Below are 22172 nucleotides of genomic sequence, written 5' to 3' on the forward strand. Positions count from 1 at the left end.
AAAATAGTATATGATCATGTAAATTAAAGAGGGGGCCTGAACTAAGATTGCAAGATAACTTTCATTCTGATGTTTCCTAATTTATGAGCAGTTGACTCTGAAACCATAATATTGTTATTTTAGCATAGCTATATGCATGTGATAAAATGTATATGGTTGTTTTTAAAGCATACATTTGGGAGCTATTGAGTTGTCCCATAATTCACTAGATACAGTAATATGCCATTTTTCACTCATTCTCTGATGGTTTGCTTTTTATCTTAAGAAGGCCTGCTAACAGTTCATTTCAGCCAGAGTGATGAAGAAATGGCAAACTTTTGAAATAAATTCTTCAGTGCTTTAACTCTAGTAAAAAGGACTTCAGTGGAGTTATATCTGAGATTAATCTGGCACTTTATGCCAAATGCTTCATTCTTATTTTCCTCCACTACCTTCTGCATAGACTTACTGTATTTAGATATTATCATGAGTAACAGATGAATGGAAAAGATATTTTAGCTTCCTTGGTCAAAACATGACTAATCTGAAAATATTGTCTGCACGCAGTTTGTACCACTTGAACTATACTAGTGTGATTAAAACAGCTCAAACCCCAAACCCCAATGTGAACATAGTTATATGGTCTTGAAGGAACTGTTCAGCATCTTGAAAGATCAAACCCTTAAAATGTACTGGTCTTCATAGTGAAGCATGAGACTCACAATATATATCTCTTGATAATTCCAGTAATGGGTATGTAACCTTGCTTTATTAATAATTTAACTGTATTCAGAACTGCCTGTTTCCTCCTCCATACATCCTCAGCAATTTTCTTTCATCACACCTGTCAAAGTAGTTCCAATCCTACAGTAAAGAAAGGAAATATAGAGACACATGTTATTCATGATGGCTCAGGAGCATGGACAGAGTAACTCACTTATATAGATCAGTCATTTGTGAGTTCTCTTTGCTCATGAGAACACTACTTATTATTACAGAGCTCATCCAGCATGTTATATATAGTTTCTCCAAATCATTATTTCTGAGCAGAATTCAGTAGCTTTTATAGATACACACAGATATACTTTTCAAATTACTTTCCTGGGTGTCATTACACATCAAAACATCCCAGTGAATGACACTTAAAAGGATATCACTGGCACGTTCAACTTCGTGATTTACTTCAGTTCATCTCATATGATTCTAAAGCATCCGACATTGGACATTGCTGAGGGCAGAATACCAGGCTTGATGGCCTAATGACTTGATCTAGTATGGCAAATACTATTTTCCCATGAATAATCTGTTCCAGAGTTTAAGATAGTTTGGAACAACTTGCTGCAAAACATTATTTTTAAATGTGTCTAGATTTCTTTAAAACGATCATAAAACAATCTTTGAATAAGACCTGGTGTTTAAATAGTTGATAAAACAGAACAAATTAGCATATGAAGTATCTGTTGTAGAATGACATTTTCCAAAGATGCCATTTCCTCCTCTTAATATGCTGTTATTGCTCTGGAAAATGAGAGCAATAAATGTTGAATTGTGTCCATATTATTGCTACCCATGATTATTTAAATTATTATTCACAGTATGTATACACTTTTTTTCTCTTTATGTGGATGGTTGAATGAAACTCTAAAAACTGTAAGGTTTTTCTTTTAAATAAAATTGTGTTTACTTCTTTTTACATTTTGCTCCCCCGCTTTAACAGTTTCTGCTCAGATTATAATATTGCCTTGACAATTTCAGATACATCACCCAATCCTCCCTCTCCACTTTCTCATGCACTCCCTTCTTAATACGCTAATTTATTGCATTAATCTATTGTACACCTCTAAAGTGAAATGAAAGCAATGAATAAAATAAAGTATCAATGCTAGTTCTGTGGCTGTGGGGGAGAAAGTCCACACTTTCTATTACTTGGTTCTCAGTGGTTTCCAGAATGCAGCAAAACATCCCAGAGACAAATTCTGCCATGTGTGAGCTAAAAGAGGTGGTATTAAATTGTGACATATTAATAGCACCAGAAAATTAGATATTTTATTGTACTAAAAGTTGACGTTTTAATGGCAGTAGAAATATTAGATGCTATTGTGCTTCCCTGAAACATACACACAATATGTAATCAGCACCTTTGGGGCATGGGATGGGATTCATTCCAGTGACAGTCAGAGGAGGAGTGAGGAAAAGGGACCACAATAGACAGAGGAGTTGCTAGCTTTATCGCTGACACTATTCAGTTCTTATCGTTCAGAAGTACTGTTCAGATCTCGTCCTTTAGGATGATGAGTTGGGCACTCCTCTTTTCTCCCCCTTGTGACCACAGTCCTGCCCAGTCCCGCTAGCAGCTCGCTGGTTTTAATGACTACCGTAGCAGTTTATAACAGCACCCAGCTTGTGGCTGACAGCCCGCTCCCCTGCACAAAGATGGGAGGGAAGCCCAGGCGGGGGCTTTTGGGACTTAGCTTCCAACAGGGACCAGAAGGGGCTTCCAAGTGGCAATGGAGGGAGCCCTGCCCCTGCCAGCGCCTCCAAGGGACATGGGGCGTGCAGATGCCTGGCTGCTCTCCGGCCGGCGCCTGCCGGGCTCCCCAAGCCCATGTGTAGCCGGCCCTTTGCCGAGGCTGGCGAGGGGCGGGCCTCTGCAGCAGGGGGCTGCTCCTGGTTGGGCCCTCGCCACCTGTCACTGGGCGGCGTGTCAGCGGGCTGGCCCCGCCTCGGCTCCGGCTCCTCAGCCCTTGCGCTGCACAGACACGACACAGACACACAGGCGCTGCAGCTGCCGCTGAGCCCGGGCAGCCTGGCCCCGGGAGCCGCACCACCAGGGGGGGCAGCTTGGCCCCGGACAGTGGAGAGGCGGCGGCAGCAGCCTGGCCTCGAGCCCCGCAGGGGGCAGCCTGGCCCCGGAGCTGCAGCGAGCGCAGCTTGGCAGCGGGAACAGGCACCGAGCGAGCCCGGGCGGAGCGCCGCGCCCGGCAGCTGCTGAGGCCGGGCCAGCAGCAGCGGGAGCCGCGCCGGAGGAGCCTCCCTAGCCCTGCTCCTCGCTGCTCGTGACCTTCCCGGGGCTCCCCGCCGCCTCCCAGGCCGGGGCAGGGCCTCCTCTCCCCGCGGAGCGTGCCTGCAGGCCCCGGGGAGGGGGCAGGAGGCCGGACCCGAGCCCCCGCCTCCGGGTCCCGCTGGCCGCCGGGCAGGGCCTGTGCACAGCGCGCACCGCCGCCGGGGACTGGCCGGGGCTGCATCCCAGAGCAGCATGGAGGGGCGGGCAGGCAGGCCCTGAAGAGAGAGCCGGGCGGGCAGGGAGCCCTCGACTCCGCGTCCCTTCGGCTGCGCGTCCCGGAGGGACCCCCCTCCTGGCGGCTCCCGCATCCCATGAAGAGCAGGGAAGCCGCCGCCGCCTGCCTTGCCTGGGACCCGCCGAGAAACCCCCCCGGAGCGCCGGGCTGCAGGGACTGAACGGGACCCGCCTCCCCGGAGCAGCGGGGGAAAGGCTTCGTTGTGCTGGGGGCAGGAGCGGGGGTCGTGTCCGCACCCGTCCCGAGGTGCACGGAGAGAGCCCGGCTCGGCAGCCACCCCACCGGGAGCCGTGTGCACAGCCCCTTGCTTCTCCGCAGCCGCGCCGAGAAGGTAAGGTGCTGAGCGGGGTGGCTGCTGCTGCTGCTTTGGAGACAAATGGTTTGCGAGGGATGAGTGGGTGAGGGGAAACAGACACACATCGGGGGTGCCTCACCACTTTCCCTGCCCCCACCAGCAAGCATGGCGAATGAAAGCCAGGAGGTTGGTGTTTTCGATCCTTGACTTTAATCCTCAGCAAATCTGGGGCCGACCAGATGCTCCAACCGGGGTACAGATCCCCTCCCTTTGTCGTAACTCTGAGGGGAAAAAACGGGTCCCTCATCCGGCTTAGTACTTAAATCTGCTGGTCACGCCCTGAGTAAAGAATATCCTTGTACCAACTACTGGTGGAGTATTTTCATTTGTTGTCCCCTCTCCCTTTCCTTTCTTGTCCCATACTTACAAAAGTCAGAAAGGTGGGCCGTTACCAGCTGTACTGTTGGACTTCTGACTTTTGGCCTGAACGGGTTTCTTTAAAGTCACAGGAGAGCGCTAGTGGAGTTGGAGATACAGGTGAGACACAATTTTGGGGAGGGGAAGGCTGGGAGGAGAGAGAAGAGTGTTGCTGGGGAGCTTTGAGAAAAACGTCTATTAGGAAGAGTTTCTGTTGTATGTTGTCTCTCCTTACCTTAGTATGTGACTGTAAGAACTTTCTACATCTCTGTTACTTTGCACCGGTAGACTTTAGGTTGCGGAGATAGGCTTAGTGGGGCTCACACAGTACAATATTATTTCACTGTGTAGGAAGTGGGAGCTGAAAGGGGGGGGGGGGAAATGCCATGGCTTTGGATCATTAGAGAAGGTAGATAATTCAATGTCTGTTTACTATGCTATTGCATAACTTAAAATGCCTCTTTACCAGGAAGGTCACTTTAACATCTGAAGAAGAGATCTTTTTGGCTGTTTTGCTATAATTAAGTTCCATAAAAAAGTGGTTCATTATCAACCCTGTCCACTTCTTCTGGAGGATCAATAGACTTTAAACAACTTCCATTTATCTACATTTATTAAATAGTCAAACTTATTCCTGATAGGTAGTCTAGCAAAACTGGACCCTTTCTGGCTTGTTAATTCAGAGCTAAATGATTGTTTTTGGTTGGCACATTCTGGTAATGGGGGGTGGACACATGCCTTTTCCCCTGCTAGGTGTGTCACTTGGACAGATTTCTGCTGTTTTCCCATGTCTGTGAATTGTCATTTAATTCATTAAACTGAACTCCCTAGGGAACACAGCAGTTTGTTGGCTCCGTGAATGTAACCCAGAGTTTGAATATGCCTTCTATAAACACTTTTGGAGAGAATGCTGTTTTGTACTATGTGCTCACAAGATCATCTGGTTAATATGAAAGCAAGTTCATTCTCTGGTACAGCATCAAACCAAGCAATCTCCTTTACTTCTTAGGAGTTTCACCTGAGTGCAGTGTGTCTTTCCTTTTCTATTTTGGAGGTGGTTTATTGCCAGAAAGCAAATGGAGCCTTATTTTTCAGTCACACGTTGTCTGCCACTTTGGCGAGAATTAACTAATTGATTCAAAAAAGCGTCTGAACAGTTCTCATACAATTTCTTTCATGCTCTTACCTTTTGAGTATAGAGCTCGGCTTGTATAGCATCTATTTAAAATTGCTAAAGGAAAGTATGTTTTTATGGTTAGATGTCATTACTTTCATATCTCAAAAGGTGTGGACTTTGAGAGAAATACCAGTAGAGTCATATATCTCTAAATATTGCAGCTCTTCTTGAATTACAATCTTGAAAAGTGGAAAGACTGAGCACACACTCTGAAACAAAATACTGTATTAAAACCAGAGTTGGTAATTCCCAATAGGTTAACACTTTTTATTTAATGAAATCCTCTGGATACAGATTAATTTTCTTTGTACAGCATTTATTATTGCATTTACACACAACAAGGAACAGCAGAAAAATTGATAAATGGATTGAAAGGTTTCCTAGGTTCAGTGTAGATTCTTTAAATGCCCGTGTGTTCTCTGCTTTAAAAAAATAAGCTAGTTTTGTTATTGCATGCAGATACACAGTTGAGTTTATTGCTACAGATATTTTTCAACATTCTACTGCATTAGTACACTAGTGGGACTAGCTTTTTCTTTTTCCTGTGGTGGAAACACGAAAATTAATGTAATAGAAACTAGTACACATGAAGATCCCCGACCCTTTCTCACCAATACAATTAGGGTCCTATACTTGAAAGGAAAATCAATATGTGTAACTGTAAGTGGTGAGTTCAGAACAGAGAAAAATATTTTAACTACAGTAAACACCAGTAGAGAAATGCTGGCTTCTGCTACAAATAAAACTATGCTATTGAAGGTTAGTTTATAAAACATTCTATTGCAGTTGTTTACCCATTAACAAAATGGAAAAATGAGGTTAAAAATCCACTGTGGGCACATGTCCCTATAAACTACATTTCTGAAAACTAAAAAATATAGATACATCTAGGTTTAAAAATGGCAGGATCATTCTGAAATTCTCATTGGGTAGGCACCCTGGGATTGGAAATCCTAAATTGGAAAATCCCGGTCTGCAAGACATGTAAACTCCTCAGTGGCTGCATAATCACTGGTGGCTAATTAGATTGGTATTTTTAATCTACCACGATGGCACGGGTTAGCTTTTCTTCTGACCCCTCTATATTTAATGCTCAGAGTCTGTGCTGTGCTTTGCATCTCTGATTTAATGCATTAGTAAGTACCCAATTTAACTGATAGTTAATGTAGGAAGCATAATTTGCAGATATTTTGGTACCAGTGTGTGGTTAGAGATTTAACAAAATAGCTAAAATAGTATGGTAGATCTGTACTTCATTTGCACTATATAGGTTGGATTTTGGTTTCAACAGGACAGTAATTCTTTAAGGTAAGTTCAACAGCTAGCACGAAGTAACTAATATATTACTATTGAATATTACTCTTAATTTTCTTTCCAGCAAACTTTGATACAGATATCTCCAAAACCTGAAAGACCAGGTGTGTTGCCTAATAAACCACAGTAAAATGAGAGCAATGGTGAATATATCCATGTCTTTAGGCTGCTTAAGGTAACCGATTGCTACTAGGGTCTGATCTGGAGACAATGATCAAAGTAAGGCTTTATATGGGCTACAGTAGTATTCTGTCAAAGAGATTATTTTGGAGAGGATTATTTTGCATTTTGCACATCTTTCTGTAAAATGAAAGATTCCTTCACGACAGAAGTGTGGCCCTATGTCCCCAGACTTTTTATGGAAATGTGTTTTTGTATATGAATTATGCATAACTTAAATATGCGTTGTGCAAAATGGGGCTTGTGACCTATCAAGGGAGAGCTTGTAATTCCGAATGTGTATATTCTATTGGTGTGCATGTATCATTTCTGTATTGGAAGTTAGAAAGTTGTCTATTAATCTACTAATGGCCTTGTGAAAGCCATGAGTAGTATTTAAAGACTTAATGGCCCCATGCTCAAAACAAGGATCTGTGAATAGCTCTGTTTTTCCTGTAAGCCTAAACTATGGTTGGTCCTACAAAGAGATGTGATCATGCCACCTGGTTCTGGAATCCATCTTAAATGTTGTATTTTTCCACAGGGGTGGGGGGGGAGGAGGCGAGAATGGGACAAAGACTTCCCACCCTGGAGAAATTCTATTTAAGGAATGGGAAGCTAACAATGATTGTCTTCAGCTAGCTTCACGGGTTGCTCCCCACAACAAGAGGACACAAGAAAGGACCTGGATAAAAGAGCTCTAATAAGGGGGAGAGAAGCTGCTTGGCTCAGGTCAGGAAAAAGATCAGCTCTGGCCTGACATATATTTTACCTGAGATAAGAACTAGGGTGAGAAATTATGATTTGTAACAATTTCTCTTAATGTATTAAGCTTAGCTGGTGTGTTTTGTTTTATTTTACCTTTGATCTGATTTAAATCCTACTTTTTATACTTAATAAAATCACTTGTTTATTGTCAAACCCAGTTTAAATAATTGTTACTGGGGGGACCAGGGACAACAGCTGTGCGTATCTTTCATTCTTAAGGGGAGTGAACTTTATGAGCTTTCTCTGTGTAAAACTTTCTTACAGAATAAGACAGATTTATGTGGGATTCCGATCCCACAGGGGCTGTGCATCAGAACCGAGCTGTTCTCCGTGTAGGTGTTACTCTGCTGTGTGGCTGTTTACCCTAACCCTGGGCCTTGGCTGGGAGAGACCAGAGCTTCTGGCTCAGCAGGACAGGCTGGTGGGGCACCCCAGAGGGCAGGTAGGCGGGTTCAGTGGTGGGATCAGCCGATCAAGTGACAGTCTCAAGGGGATCTCTGTGATCGACCTGTCACAACTGGTTCTTAAACTGTGGGTTTGGACCATAACAATCCCCTTTTAATTAGTAATGTAAATATTGATCAAAACAGTTAACCATTAAATGATTAAAATTATATTGTTTAACTGGTTAACCATTGGTGGGCTGGCACACTGTAGCCAGGGTGTGGGTCTCACTGAGGCCGTAGGCAGACATGGCAGGTGCAGCTCCAGGCCTGCCTGTCCTTGACTGGAGTCACTGGGGCATGGCTGAGTCTGGGGCTGCTGCGGTGCGGCCGAGGCCAGGGTCCCATCTGCCCACCATGCTCCACCTGCCTCCTTGACCTAGCCCCTGCCTGCAGCTGAAGCCCTTGGCCTTTGGCTCCCCCCACTTTGGGCAGCGGGGCTCGAGTTTTGGCTTTGTCCCCTCCCACAGCTACCTGGGGCAGCAGGGCTTGAATGAATTCAGGCTTCTGTCCCCCTTGGTGTCTTGTAGTAATTTTTGTTGTCAGAAGGGGGCCATGGTGCAATGAAGTTTAAGAACCCCTGCTCTACAAACTAAACTGGAGGCATGGCCCTGCAATCCCGAACCAGTCCTTACTCAAAGGAGTAGTTCTTTTGTTTTCAGTGGGGAATCGTTGCATGGTGCTAGGCATATATGGACCCTTCATGAAGTATTTCTTCACTCAGTCTTTTAGCATTCCTTCTTATACCTTGATACAAATAGTCTTCTTTTTTGTGTGTGACCTAGGCCTTTTTGCTTTGGTGTCTGCAAAGCTTATGGCAAGTGAGGGATGAAACTTGTAACCTGACTACAAAGCGTTCATAAGGTACGCTGACCTCGGTCCACACACAGAGCTCCTATGGATATCGATGAGAGTGATGTGTATGAATCAAGGGTCATTTGTGGCAGTGGGCCTGGCGCTCCCAGCTGCTGTTGGTACTGCAACAGCAGCGGTACCCAGAACCCCGGGCCCTTTTTAAATCACTACCCGAATGGCATGCTCCAGGCAGTGCTGGGGTGAGGGTGAGGGGGTTTGCTGCTATCTGAATGGTGCTGAGAGCCCTCTGTTTGTCACCCCTTCTGGTAGGCAGAGTTGCACCCCTCCCCCTGCCCGAGGACCCAGTGAGGCTGTCAGCCCTAGTGATTTTATATCTGGGAGACTTTTGAGTATGCATAATTTCTCCAAACTGTGCATGCTGGGAAGAAGGAGGATGTTGGGATTACCTTCAGAGTGCTGTCCCAGACTCTGTTAGGGGAGCTCTATATTCATCATGGTTGTTTGAAAAACTTGAAGTCCTTCTCTCTCTAACTCTTGGAAGGAAAAAAAGAATTCTTCACACCTTCAGACCTCTAACTGTGTGCAGTAGGTGGTTTACACGGCTTTATTTTTTGCCAAACCTCTTGGCTGTCATAGAATTGGGGTGAGAAAAGGATGGAGGAGGATTTTCTATGTTAATCTTCCCCTCCACAGACCTTAAGTCTTCTGCTGAGGGCAGTGAGCTAAGCTACTTGCCATTCCTTCCCCTCCTTGTGCCTGACTGCTTTTGGCTTTCCTAAGCAGCAACAACCCAGTCCTTCATCAATTAACACTTTGGTCATTTTCATAAAACTGTGAAACTCATCAAAATCATACACATTTCTCTCTGCTACTGTTTGGAGAAGTCATGAGCAGCAGCACTGACACCAGAGATGGTGTAGGTCTGTAAATTCAGAAGATAGTACTGCATCAGTTTATCTTTGCAATCATAAGTGCTAGAAACTTAATTTTATTTTTTTTAAATGAAAGCTTATAAATTGCAAACGCTGATACTTTTCCACCTCTGCTTACCAGGGAAGTTTTACTACCCACCACTACCCAATGAAATTTTCAAGCTCTGTCACTTTCAGTTGCAATGTAATGGTTTCTATAATGTGCTGATAGATTCAAAATGCAAACATTTCAGTTTTATACCATTATTTTTAAATGTTACAGACTGATGCAAACAAAAAGTTTGAAAATTTAAGAAGGGTTATATTTGGGGGAAAGGGTATTTGCTGAGCAATGGTCACCCGGAAACAAGATTGTGAAAACGAGGGACATTGGGCAGTGTGCTTTTGGGGAGAAATAGTGTTAGTTTGTATTTTCTGTGTCTTTTTCTTTCATGGTTGAAATCTGTCCTTGAAGCATTTAGTTTAATGTAACATGTTATGTATTGTAACATGTTATGTATTTAATACTGTACATATTCTAATTTCAATCTGTAAATGAAAACTTTATTCAAAAAAGCTAAGAGCAAAATGAAGATAATATCACAGATCTTGTAAGGTCATTAGGAAGCAATAAGAAAGTTATGGAGCTGTCTACAATCCTGAAGAGGTTTAGGTTTAAGTAAAATCATGGGTGATTAGAGAAAGGGGCATGGCTAATGGGAGGAATAAACTGTCATTGGATATGGAAGTGAGGGGAGTGGGTGGAATTTTATACTTGTGACATTTGGTTTGCTAGAATCTAGAAATTTCTAGACCATGGACAGGGCAGATCAGTAAGATGATTTTATATCAAGCTGGCTACGATTCATTTTTTTCAGTCATCACAGTACTGAGTTCACTTGATAGCTGTTTCTTAATCTATTTTAGTAAAAATTGCTGCTAATCAATATTACAAATGGATGAATAATATTAAGAAATTACCAGACATCAGTGTATGAATTGTCTGACTCCACATATCTGAAGCTGAACATAGTGGATGAGTTTAAGTAATTAAAAGCAATTATTCTAGTGTTGCCAACTCTTGCAGTACTTTCTGTTTTTTTTCCCTTTAAAGCTCCAATTCTTGGAATCATAGTGATGTGAGAATCTCAGCTTATATTTAAAAAAAAAAAAAAAAGTTCCTAGACCTCAGGGTTCCAGAGAGCAGGTTAAAAACATGAAACCTGAAGGCTCAATACCAAAAGGCAAATCGAACCTCCTATTGTTTTTAAAAAAATCTTATGACTTTTTTTGGAATCCAAGTAATAAATTTTGAAATACTTGGTGCTGGTAATATTGCTTCTAAAGTAAAATGTACTTTTCACATACTTTTTTAGCAGCAAGAGTGCAAAGATTTGTGCTCCTCTCAAAAAATTAGATTTTTTGAACTTATTTGGATTCTTAAAGATCAAATGTGCCACTGAATTAAATACATTTTTACATCGCAGAACAATGATGAGTTTGAGGATCGTGAAAGGAAGAAACTTTTGAGGCTGTCATTAGCATTGAAATATTATAATTTAAATTCCTGTTCCTGGCCTTCCAGTGGCTCTTCAGGCAGCTATTCAACATCAGTTTCATTCAGGAGCAGATTGTGTTCATCTTCAACAACTACCCTAAAATGACATAGATCAATCAGTGATTATGCCATAAAAATAAATGAAAGGTGGATACTTGAACTTGATAAGAAAGTTGCAACCCTTTATGCTGACAACATCACCTTCAGTGTAACACAAAACGATCACTTTAGAGAAATGGCTGAAGCAGTTAGCCTGGATATATTCCTTCAGAAACATTTAAACTCACAGGCACACTAGTAGGTACTACAAATGAGGGAAAATTTAGAGGAGAAACTGAAAGAATCAGCATTGACATTAAGTACTTGTCTACATGGTTGAGCAATATACACTGGAAGGATGTGGCCCATGTAGACCCTGCTGGCATGAACTAAAAGTTCTTTCGTGCACGTTAATGTAGTACATTTTAACACACAGGCAGGAACTTTCATTTTGCACTGTTAGGGTCTGCATGGGTTAGTTAGTGCGTAGCATGTTGATATGCTTAAGAAATCAGACCTCTCTAGTGTGCATTGCCATGATTTATAGACTAGCCCTAAGGTAAGATTGTTGACCATTCATGACAAATGACCTGATAATGGCTTCAAAATTCATACAGGAAAAGATGTGGAAAAGATTCCTTCATACTGAGGGAATGCAGAGGAAAAGTATGATAAGTAGGTTTTCGCTATTTGCTCTGACAGCAAAACTACATAATTAAAAAAATATACCGTATATTCCGGCGTACAAGACGACCTCTGAAGTTAAAAAACATCCCCCAAAAATCAGGGGTCGTCTTGTACGCCGGATGCCCCGCCGCCGGAGCCCCTCCGCGGCTTTGAAAGCCTCGGGGGAAGCCGGCGGGGGGGCATCCCAGGCGCGCATGGGCTGCCTGCCCGCCGGAGCCCTTCCGTGGCTTTGAAAGCCTCGGGGGAAGCCGGCGGGGGGGCATCCCAGGCGCGCATGGGCTGCCCGCCCGCCGGAGCCCCTCCGCGGCTTTGAAAGCCTCGGGGGAAGCCGGCGGCGGGGCATCCCAGGCGCGCATGGGCTGCCCGCCCGCCGGAGCCCCTCCGCGGCTTTGAAAGCCTCGGGGGAAGCCGGCGGCGGGGCATCCCAGGCGCGCATGGGCTGCCCGCCCGCCGGAGCCCCTCCGCGGCTTTGAAAGCCTCGGGGGAAGCCGGCGGCGGGGCATCCCAGGCGCGCCTGGGATGCCCCCCCGCCGGCTTCCCCCGAGGCTTTCAAAGCCGCGGAGGGGCTCCGGCAGGGGGGCGGGGGGAGCCCAGGCGCTCCTGGCGGCTTTGCTCCCGGTGCCTCTGGTCTGCTGGGGACCATCTCCAGCAGACCAGGGACACCGGGAGCAAAGGAGGCGGAGGGGCGCTGGGGTATAAGATGAAACCCTATCTTTTAATTAAAAAGATAGGGGGTCGTCTTATACGCCCAGTCGCCCTATACGCCGGAAAATACGGTAAGAACTTCCTGCGTGCAGTCATCCTAAACTTCTGAGGTTTGAGCAGTCAATATATTTGTAAGTCTCTTAGGTGCTACAGGACTGCTTGTTTTTAAAGATATTGACTAACACAGCTACCCCTCTGAGACTTTCATTGAGAAAGAAGTTACCTCTAACATGGGCCTAAAGCAGGGGTCTCCAAACTACGGCCCGGGGGCCGGATGCGGCCCGCGAGGCCCTCTCATCCGGCCCGTGGAGACCTTTTTGGATTCAAAGGCAGAAGAAGTGAGATTGTTTCAAAACCCATTTGAAGCAGATGTGGCCAGTTGCCCAGATGAACTGCAGCTGGAAGTCATTGAGTTGCAAGCAAATGACCTCCTTAGGGACAAGTTCAAAATAGGACTGGTGGGTTTTTACCATTTTTTGCCCAAGGAAGACTTTCCTAATGTCAAAACTTTTGCATCAAGGTACCTTTCAATCTTTGGAACAACATACCTGTGTGAACAAACATTTTCAAGAATGAAATACGTGAAGAACAATTTGAGAACAAACTTGTCCGATGATAATCTCAGGTCACTGTTGATGTTAGGGACAACAAATCTAAAGCCAGAAATGTCTGCTATTTTGGCATCCAGGAAACAATTTCACCATTCACACTAATACAGGTGTTCATGTGTAGTGTATGAATGTGTTATTAAATAATAACTGAATAAAATAATATTAAATAAATAATTAACAACATCCATGTTTTGATTGTTTTTTATTTGGACCTCAAGTGTGTAGTCGGCCCCCGAACTGCTGTTTGATAGTTAATGCGGCCCTCGGGCTGAAAAGTTTGGAGACCCCTGGCCTAAAGGATATTTTGTGAACGTTTAAAAAAAATTCACCCCCAACCACCCATGCAGTGATGCAGCTCAGGAATATGAGAGGGGGAGACAGACGATGAAAGTGGCTTTAACTCACTATCCCCCTAATTCTGGGGCTAGCCTGCAACTTGACTAGTTTCTTTTGTAAAGTAAAGCAGCTCTGTTGCTCTGCCAAACATTGGATGCCAACAACAGTGGCCTGGCCCTCTTTCTCTCTTCCACGCCCCAGTCTTGGTATCCATGAGTAGTGGCAGTGACTCCTATGCCACCAGAGAATTCTCTCATATATGCAGAGTCCTCAGGAAACTGAATCATCTGTCTTTCTAACTGCTTTAAGTTGCTGGGAGCAGGGGGCAAGACCAAGTGCCATGTTTCAGCAACTTCATCCAACTACCATAGGAATGTTGAAATTTGCAGTGAGCAGTAGGAGGACAGATTAGAACACAGAACTCCTGTAGAGAGTTCCTAAAGTTACAAAAGCAACCAGAAGGAGATTTTTTTGGAGGATCATGTGAGATTATAGGTTAATTACACTATTGTAACCGTCTCAGTGGAAAAATAGTGATCTAATTAACAACAAAGAACTAGAAACACACAAGGACAAAATAAAAAATCGATACAGTGAAGTGATGGCACCTTTTCACTAATGATGCCACATGATTGATCCCTTGAGTATGGAACAGGAAGAAGTGGTTGAAATGTGACTGAAAGAGCATATTCTTGTGTTCCTTCCTTTTTTGTGTCATTTCAGATTAAAAATATGGATTTCTATCCCAGAATTATACATTCGTGAAGGTTTGTTTCAAAGCAATTTTTCCTTTTTTTCCATCCAAGTTCTCATTTAGGAATACTTACATAACTAGTCTGAAGTGCTGAACTCAAATTGGCTGCCTTTAGGTCTCAGTTTTGCATGTTTAATATATATGAAATGTGTTAATTACATTTAAAAATAATAAATGATGAATGGGGAAAGGAGGAGGAGAAAGCTGAAGCTTTAACATTTTTATTTAATCATTAGGAACATAAATTGACCAGGGTGGTTTCCTTTTGCAAAAAGAGTTGTATTTGATTAAGGGTATTATAAAAACATCTAGTAAACAGTAAATAATAAAATGGGCCCAATCTGAATGAGCAGCTCTCTGCATGCTACTGTAATATAAATATTAAATAGCAGTAATAGAAGTGCAGAAAGTAAACCAGTAGTAAAAAAGGGTTGAAACAATTACTTCTTTTGGTTTTTTAAAGTGTGTGATCTATTCTGCTTTTAAGATAAAGAAAACGTCAAAAGTATAAACTAGTGTTCTTTCCATTTAAATATCCAAAAGAAAAGAAAACATTTAAAGTACTTGGAGAAAAATATTTCCTTGTTCTTTTAAAGTTGTAACTTAACATTCTTTGTCAAAACTGTCTGTCTGCCCAGTGAGTTTAAGAAACTGGAGAATTAAGTTGGCATAGACCGACAACTAGCAGCTGGTATAGAGATAAGGCAGAAGTCGCTATAAATACACATTAGGGATCCGAGTCTCCCATGAGTCATTTATACTATGCAGAATAGGTGTAAAATGTTTCCAGGCTGGAATTCTCCATTCTCACTAGTGGTAGCATGTTGAATTTTCTTTGCATTGGAGTAAATGACTTCATAACAGGAATGGGGAATCTCTGGCTTGCGGGCCACACACTTGGTTGGGCAGGGTTAGCTGCTGGAGGGCCATGAGATGGTTTGTTTGTTTACCTGAGCGTATGCAGGCATGACCACTCTCAGCTCCCTGTAGCTGTGGTTTGCTGTTATCAGCCAAAGGGAGCTGCAGGATGTGATGGCACTGCCTGCATCACTTCCTGCAGCTCTCTGGCTAAGAATGGCAAACAGTGGACTTCCAAACGCCACAGTAATATGCATGCATTTATATTACAGTAGCATCTAGAGAATGCGAATGAGAGATTGGTGCTTGTGTGTTAGGCACAGTACATACACACGGGAAGAGATAGCTACTGATTAGAGTAGCTTACAGTGTGTTGAGATTGAACTGCCTCAATACACTTCTAAGTGATATCTGTTGCTGTTTGTATTTTTTTTCAGTTGTGATTTTATGGTCCTTTTGATCTTAAGTCATTTATATAACACTGTTTAATGGTAGATTTATTAAATATTCTTCTATAGTAATTAAGGCCAAGATCCTGCGTTGTGATCCATTGTCAGGGTGTAACACTCTAGCAGACTGCATTGGAAGTTTTGGACTTAGTCATATATTTATTTTATTAACTTTATATTCTTCTTGAAAATACTAAAATACAATCTTAGAAGGGTTTGGTCAAAAAAGCTAGTTTAATAGAAATCCGTTTACAGGATGGAGGTAGATCCCACTGCATTGGTCCAGTGATGGTAATTTATGCAGGTGAAATGAATCTAACATGGCAGGTGCTGAGTCAACCATCCCATATGGCAGGCAATCCATGATCTCTTGTGTTTTCCTGTCCCCTTCAATCCCCAGCTGTATGACAGATGCATATAATATCTGCATTCATCGTATAACATCTCTCTGATCACTGAAGACTGGGTCCATGATGTCTGCTTTAAATCAGGTATGTAGCTATCACTTTATGGCTTAGAGCCTTTTCGTGATCAAGAAATTACAGTAGCTGGTGAAATTTAAGTAATGGACCGAACAGTAGCATTTTGGCAAGACACAGATAGGAAGAGAGAACCACTTAAGCTAAGTCTACACTTGCCTCTTTACTGCGCTGCTGTTTTCTGGCTCAGGGTATAAGCTACCTTCCTGAGCACAGCAAGTTACAGCACTGTAAAGCATCAGTGTAAACAAGCTCCCAGTGCTGTTAGCTACTCTCCTTGTGGAGGTGGTTTACGTAGAGCACTGGGGGTACATCTAAACTACATGCCTCTGTCGGCAGAGGCATGTAGATTTGTTTGTTCAGCAAAGGCAAATGAAGCCGCGATTTAAATGATCGCGGCTTCATTTACATTTATATGGCTGCTGCGCTGAGCCGACAAACAGCTGATCAGCTGTTTGTCGGCTCGCGCGCTAGTCTGGACGTTCCCCCTGTCGACATCAAAGCCCTTTGTCGGCAGCCCCGTTATTCCTCGTGGAAGGAGGTTTACCGGGGCTGTGACAAAGGGCTTTGATGTCGACAGGGGGAACGTCCAGACTAGCGCGCGAGCCGACAAACAGCTGATCAGCTGTTTGTCGGCTCAGCGCGGCAGCCATGTAAATGTAAATGAAGCCGCGATTATTTAAATCGTGGCTTCATTTGCCTTTGCTGATCTGTCTAATCTACATGCCTCTGCCGACAGAGGCATGTAGTCTAGACACAGCCTGGGAGAGCATAGCTTGTGCTGTGTCTGTACTTCCACGTTAAAGCACTGCCGTGGATGTGCTTTAGTTTTAGAAGTGTAGCCAAAGCCTTACAGAAGCTGGTTGTGACAGTGTCTTCAGCCTTTGCAAAGATAATCCAGTCTCTTGTTTTCATGAATAGTGCATAGTAGGGATGTAAGCAACTAGTCGACTATCTGATAAGCAAAAGCGGGACCCTGGAGCACAGAACACCTCCCCCAGCCCTCAGAGCTCCACAGAGCACATGGCATAGCACTCCAGCGACAATTTAAAGGGCCTGTGGCTCCAGTTGCCACTGTGGCCAGAATAGAAGCAGAGGTGGCAAGGAGCCTCGGGCCCCTTTGACTCACCAGCCTGTATGGCAGGCCTGGGCAAAATATGACCCGTGGGCCAGATCTGGCCTGCCCAGCCACTGGATTCGGCCCACAGTTGCAGCGGGGAGCCCCAGGCAGGCTCAGAAAAGCAGCTGGGGCGCTGTTTCTCTTTAAAAACTGTGAGCCTGGAGGGGAAGGGGCAAGGCTTCAGGCATAAATCCTGCCCCCAGAAACTGGACAATGGGAGTTGCCTGTTTGAATAATAGGCAGCACATGAAACAACACGCCCTGCCTCCCCTCCTGCACAGTTTTCACACAAGTACATGGCTCTGCAGACTGTGCAGGTGGGGGCAGGCAGGCTGGCTAAGAAACTTTTTAAGCTCTGCAAGCATTTAGCTCTGCAGGCAGGCTGGTTGGGCTGCTGGCTGGTAAGTCTCCTGGCCAGAGCCAGTCTCTGGCACCCCAACCGTTCTCTTCCCCAACCCTCAACATACCCAAACCCTATGTCCCCCTTGTGCACCCATACTCCCTCCCAGGTCTGGCAGCCCAATCTCCTGCCCCAGATCACAATTCCGTCCTACCCTAGGTCACAAACCAAACCTCTGTACTCCAGTCCCTTGCCTTAGGTTACAACCCCCTCCTGCCCTAGGTCACATTCCAAGATCCTCTACCACAGTCCCCTGCCCTAGGTCACAACTGCCACCTTCACCCAAACCTCACACTCCTTCCTGCACCCTAATCCCTTACCCCGAGCTCCTTGTGCACCCAACCTCCATCCTAGACCCCGAGCTTCCTCCATTAATATCATGGAAGAATGTGGCCCCCAACCACTTTCCAAAACCCCCCCAAAAAAATTATTGCCCACCCCTGCTGTAACTGCCCCTGCTGTCCTCCCTTATAGGTGGGCGTGTTAACTGGCTTCTGGTTTCTATGTGAATCCAGTTTAAGTTCCTGTTTATGCAGAGTCCCCTTGCTTGATCCAAAGTCCATTGAAGTCAATAAGAATATCTGCACTGACTTGAGTAGGATTTGGAACAGACCCTTAATTGTCTGGATCATAAATATCTTGCACACTTAATGGACAAACGTGCAAATCACAATGTTGTATCTAATGCCTTGATACTACCAGTGTGGGGGCTTTCAGAAATTCTTAACGTAGTGAGGAATGGCAAAGGAAGTGGCCCTTTATTATGAACAAGTTACTGATATAAAAAACTTAGTTATTGTAGATAAGGTGGAGTGTGACTAGGTACCTGGGGTGGACCACACTGAAAATGCTACACTCAGGGCAGAGGGCAAGAAATAGGACAAGCAGTCCCCAATAACTGGTGTTTTCCCCTGTAATTTAAATTATCCAAACCAGTAATAAAAGTGTTTCTGCAGTACCCCATTGGTTCTCAAGAAGCCAAACACAGTCCTCTCTCAGCATTCCAGTGCTTAACTTCCATCCAGACAGCCAAGTCTAGTGCAGTGAAGGGTTACTGAAAACCTATTTCACTATATGTGAGGTTTTTTTTCTAATTCCAAAGGCCCAGACACACAGCTCCAGGTCAGAAGGGCAGACCGACTTGCCAGGCCTCGAGGCAAGGTGGGAGGGCCAGCTCCATGTTCCTGTAAGGGGCATGGCCTCAGACGGAAGGGGCTGGACTGGGGGCAGAGCCCTTAGTGCTGCCTGGAGTGTGCCATGCTGCCCTCCTCAGCCAGCCCTCATAGCTGCCCAGAGCACACCACAAGGTGCTTCGGTGGTGATTTAAAGGACCCAAGGTCTGGCTCCTTCTGCTTCTGTGATAGCGGCAGTGGCATCCAGGAGCACTGGGTCCTTTTGAATCACCAGGCCCCTGGACAACTGCACCCTTTGCCCCTTCTCGGCCCCGTCGGCAGGCTTGCGCCAGGTCAATATGAATTTCAGACCTTACTCAAATATCATGCTATCAGCCAATCCTTTGTAAACTAATAAAAGATTTAATAGTTTCAGAGGGGGTAGCCGTGGTAGTCTGTAATAGAAAAAACTTAAACAACTAATAGTCCTGCAGCACCTCAGAGACTAACAATATAAATGTAGACGAATATCATCTACATTTTTTTGTTAGTCTCTAAGGATATGTCTAGACTACATGGCTCCGTCGACGGAGCCATGTAAAATAGTTTACTCGGCATAGTCAATGAAGCGGGAATTTAAATACAGGCAGTCCCCGGGTTACATACAAGATAGGGACTGTAGGTTTGTTCTTAAGTTGAATTTGTATGTAAGTCGGAACTGGTACATATTGTAGGGGAAACTCTAGCCAAACATTTCTCCAGAACTCAGTTTTATTCTCCCACACTTCACTTCCCTCAGTCCTTTATTCTCAAGCTGAGGTGTCTGCTGAGAAAAGCCGCTCCGCGTCTCCCTGATCTGCTGGGGGGGTGCTAGCTTCGTGTCTCCCTGGTCTGCTGGGAGGAAGCAGCTAATGCGGGGTTGCCTCACCCCATTTGTAAGTAGGGATCTGATGTAAGTCGGATCCATGTAACCCGGGGACTGCCTGTAATCCCCGCTTCATTAAAATAGAAATGGCTGCAGCACTGTGCCGACAATCAGCAGATCTGGCACAGCGTGGCAGTCTAGACGCGGTGCGGTCGACAAGGGAAGCCTCCGGTATGCTGGAGTGGTCAACAAAGGCTTCCCTTGTCGACCACGCCACGTCTAGACTGCCACCCTGTGCTGGATCAGCTGATCATCAGCACAGCGCTGTAGCCATTTCTATTTTAATGAAGTGGGGATTATTTAAATTCCCGCTTCATTGACTATGCCGAGTAAACTATTTTACATGGCTCCGTCGACGGAGCCATGTAGTCTAGATGTACCCAAAGGGTACATCTGCACTGCACAGCTATTTCAGGGTACTGGAAGTATCCCAAAATAGCTACCCCACATCTACACAAGCTGCCCGGTATTTCAAAATATTTTTCAAAATAACGGACGCACTGTTTCAGTATCCCGGTAACCCTAGTTCCATGAAGGTTAAGGGATATCTTGAAATAGCATGTTATTTAGAAATTTGGCACTGTGTAGATGCGCCAAATTTCAAAATAAGCTATTTCAATACACAATTTTCGCTACGCAAATTGCATTTCTCATTTCGAGTTTAGGGTGGTGTGTAGACTCACCCTAAGGTGCTACAGGACTCTTTTATTTAAGTTTAAAACAAACAAAAAAAGAGAGTTACAAATGGTTAAGGAATTATACAGATACAGTCAAGCAACTGCATAGTCCTTATGTCAGGTTTGTAACTGTGATGGAATAAACTGCTGGTTTGAAAAAGTCTTGCTGGAATCACTCAAACAGGTGAAGGATTATCAGTCCTTGTTCAAAGCTATGTTGTTGGAAATGGAGTCCAGAGAAATGAAGCAGGGCATGATGATAAAATGCAGATGAGTTAGTGGTCTTTTATATCCTCTGCCATGTGCATGGAAATTTACATTCTCAAACAAAGCCCACAGCCCCAGTTTGTGGAAAGTAACTGACCAGAAATGGAGTCCAAGATCACATGAGCATATTGCATGCCCTAACATTGTTTGCTGTCTCTCAAGGGGTGGCCAAAGGCCCTTCCCTGTCTGAGGCATATTCAGGAAGAGTTATCTGGATGGGATGAGTTTCTTCAATGCCCATTGTGATACTGAAGAATCCTTAATAGGCCATCAACATATAACTGGTTAGCTTTCGTGAAAATTCTGATGGGTGTCACCCAGGAATATGACACATGTAAGATCCAGAACACTGCTAATATTCGTAACTTCAGATACAAAGTCAATACATGTATATAAACAGGATAATCATATTTAGCAATTGATAACTTTTCCGTTGACACCTTGTATGGTACACTCTATTTAGATTTTTGGAAACTGTGCAACAGTGGTAACAACAGTGATATAAATAAGTTGTACAGCATCAAAGGGGTGGGAGGTGGAGTTTAAAATGTATGAATGAAATTTGCCAGTTTTTCTTTAAATTAACATTTTCTGATTACTTTTTCCAGTCACAAAAATAGTACTGTTGCTGTTCTTTAACCTGTGCTTATAGCGTGATGATAATCTCCGGATTCAAGCCACCTGAGCTTGTGCCCTTTAATGGCAACATTATATTGTATTATGCTGTTTTAGTTCACTATCTTGAGCAGAACTCATTTTCACTTGAGTCTGAAGAGTGGGAATAAAACTCAAGATTCCATATGAAACAACAGTAGTGCTCTAATTTGGCTTGCTACCTACATCCACCTTTTTTCTTCCACTTGAATTCTCCCCTTAAAGATGATGATCTTTTTACTGTGGCATTTTAATTAATGTTAGCAAAGTGTTTTGAAGATGAAATGCATTAGATAAGTAGTAAGTGCTATGATGGTTTTCATTTGAGAATACTTATGATTAAAGAGGCTCCTGTAATGGTTTGTTCTTGGTGGGGGAAAAATGGTTCTGTGATGATTTTAAGTATGTTTGGCATGTTTGTTTTTCTGGCAGAGCACAAATGTAGCTATGTGAGGTATCATTGCAGTCTGTGGCTCAGGAATAGCTTTCTGATGCAGATGAACATCTGTATTCTGGAAGCTTGATCCAGGAAGGCTTGGCTTGGAAGTGAATCCGGAGATTACTTTTTGTGTCTTGAATATTCTATGCAGAACATCTAGTGTGTATATTTCTGTTTAGCATGTGTCTCGCAACAGCTGTTAAGGTCCAGGTTTCTTTAATACCTACAGCTTTGTTTTTTCATCCCTCCCTCTCCATATCAGCATGAGATTAGTTACCTAAACATTGAGATTCTCTGGTATCCTTACAGTTTTGCATCAGAACATGCTGAGCAATGTGCCCTCTAATCGTTTCTATCCATGTGCAGAATAAATTTTATGTGCACTGGGGCATGTGTGAAAGTGCGCCACAAATAAGAACACAGAACTTCGCTGTGGGCGCTCTGGTAATCATCGGGGCTGCATCTGAATTTCTCCTGAGTAGCCACACAAGGGCACAGCTTACAAGGAACAGTGATGCTGAGGA

At 44.0% G+C, this 22172-nt stretch overlaps 1 protein-coding gene across 5 annotated transcripts in view; it reads left to right on the plus strand.

Annotated features, from left to right (window-relative positions):
- LARGE1 (LARGE xylosyl- and glucuronyltransferase 1) overlaps nt 1–22172 on the plus strand; it is a 498136-nt gene that overhangs the window by 73556 nt on the left and 402408 nt on the right. The window contains exon 1 of one of the 5 annotated variants that reach the window (XM_006137969.3): nt 2728–3609. The exons of 3 other annotated variants lie outside the window; for them this stretch is intronic. The gene's annotated coding sequence lies outside the window, so the exon portion shown is untranslated. Of the gene's footprint in view, nt 1–2727; nt 3610–3652; nt 4111–22172 lie in introns of those variants that run through there. One more of the 5 variants, XM_025178892.2, reaches the window with a different exon arrangement.

This window comes from Pelodiscus sinensis, chromosome 1 (genome assembly GCF_049634645.1).
Source record: "Pelodiscus sinensis isolate JC-2024 chromosome 1, ASM4963464v1, whole genome shotgun sequence".
Classification (NCBI taxonomy): Eukaryota; Metazoa; Chordata; order Testudines; family Trionychidae; genus Pelodiscus; species Pelodiscus sinensis.